At 25.6% G+C, this 2195-nt stretch overlaps 1 non-coding gene across 1 annotated transcript; it reads left to right on the forward strand.

The window, feature by feature from the left end:
- Window positions 1–1211: 1211 nt before the first annotated feature.
- LOC115033442 lies at window positions 1212–1330 on the forward strand. Its single transcript, XR_003838801.1, has one exon. It is a non-coding gene; the product is annotated as a 5S ribosomal RNA (ribosomal RNA).
- The last annotated feature ends 865 nt before the right edge of the window (window positions 1331–2195 follow it).

Raw genomic sequence — 2195 nt, forward strand, 5'->3', positions numbered from 1 at the left:
CACCTTCCACAGTTCCACACACCGTTTTATCATTACGCCAAACGCCTACAACGTAAAAAAGATATTATGTAGAAAAGAGTAAAGACGCCCTCACACATTTTTTTTTCATAATCCTGTTACTGTGAGTTATTTTCAGTATTGTAAAATATACTTTTAAAAATTACATAATATTTAAGTAGTTACTTATTATTATAAATTAAAATACTTTTTTAGAAGTATTTGAGATAAGTTTTATTTTTATAATTTTTTTTTGTATCAACTAGTAAAATTTACTATTTAATATTATACTCCTCAATTATTGCGGCCTACTATATATTTCCTATTTTTAAATATCACAAACGTTTTGTTAGAGAGTTTAACTTATAAATTTAAGTTATTTACAAATATATTGTAATTCAAAATAATTATCAACTGTACCTAGTATATAATATATTATAATTTCTAATATTATATTACTTACCTATAGGTTTATAAAATATGATATAAATATAACTTGTTTCATGTTTGTAGTTCTAGACCTTATTATTGAATAATAGTTAATACTAACAATATCTAATATTTATTAACTAACAATAAATTAAAGATAATTTAAAATAATTGTCAACTGTCAAGATTAACACATTTTATTGAAGAAGGTTGTGATCGCTTATTTTTACTAAATAGTAAATGCCAAATATTTCAAATTGAAAGTTGAAAAAGAATTACCTATTCAATACTCTAATGTTCAATATAGTACCTAGTATTTAAAAATTAAAATTAACTCAAATAATTCTTAATAGTCAAGAGATAGTAAGTAGGTACTAAGTATTTATGTCCTATTTAGTAGATACTTAAAAAAGTATTTGAATACCAATAGCCATATACATATAGGTACTTACTTACTGGCTACTTCTACACAAATACATTACGATACATGTTTTTAAAATACCTACTTATTAGTAATTAATTATTTTAATATTCAATCTTAATAATAGCAATAATATCATTAAACAGTTCTAAATAATGTACGTTGGATATACCAAGCGTACGGTCTTTATTCATTATGCATACATTATAATAATATAATCTAATTAGTCATTAGACTCTCGAAATTCGATTGTTTTTATAATTTAATATAATATTTAATTATAATAATATAATAATATAATAATATACCTACCTACCTACATCTTTATCGCATATTATAAATATTCAGATATTTATAGTTAACCGCCAACGACCATACCACGTTGAATACACCAGTTCTCGTCCGATCACTGAAGTTAAGCAACGTCGGGCGTAGTTAGTACTTGGATGGGTGACCGCTTGGGAACACTACGTGCCGTTGGCATACGTTTTTTTTTTATCAATTCAAGTTTTTTAATAGTTTATATTTTGATTTTGTACTTTTTATAATAATTACATTATATTTTGTTTCAGTGATAATATTGAATATTAAATAATATAATCATGTATAATTGAATAATCTCAGAAAAACATTAATATTAATTTTATGTTGTCAAATGTTAACGAGTGTTTTTACTTTTTACCGGTGCACCAGTATGTGGTAACTTATCCATCATACGCTAGTATCCGACCCTGGTATCGGTGAACGCTGTAACCACTGAGTGATGTAGTTCGGTTAGGTTAGGTAGGTTTAATTATCTTGTAATTTGGCTGCTTCAAGCCCGGATTAAGACATTTTGAGGCCCAGGGGCCAAAGTTTTAAATGAGGCCCTTGTACGAAAAAAAAATATTAATGTATATACCTAATGTGTTCCAGGGTGAAGTTACTAGCCGACGTCATATAAAAGTATACCAAAAATGATAAAGAAATAGCCTTTAAAGATTGGGTCTAACTTTTTTATTTTTTTAGTTATGAGCAATTAACTTCTTTTTATCAAAACCATGCCTATCACGCATATGTTTATGTATCTTCAAAACTTTTCAACATTTTGACGTAATTTTATTTTTATTTTTAAGCTATTTAATTGTCCTATCAATTGACATACGCAATTAAACCAGAAATGTGCTAATTATTTTTATTAAATTTAAAAAAAGAGAAAAAAGTTGGCAAAAATTAGCATTTTTTAAAGGAAATCGTGTATTATTCCAAATAATTTATTAATTGGTATGGGTTTTTTATTTTTTGTATTATTCTGCTGAATTATACTGAATAACACATTAATATACCTAGAATACCTTGAAAATTTGGT

The sequence above is a fragment of the Acyrthosiphon pisum genome, chromosome X, assembly GCF_005508785.2.
Source record: "Acyrthosiphon pisum isolate AL4f chromosome X, pea_aphid_22Mar2018_4r6ur, whole genome shotgun sequence".
NCBI classification, from domain to species: Eukaryota; Metazoa; Arthropoda; class Insecta; order Hemiptera; family Aphididae; genus Acyrthosiphon; species Acyrthosiphon pisum.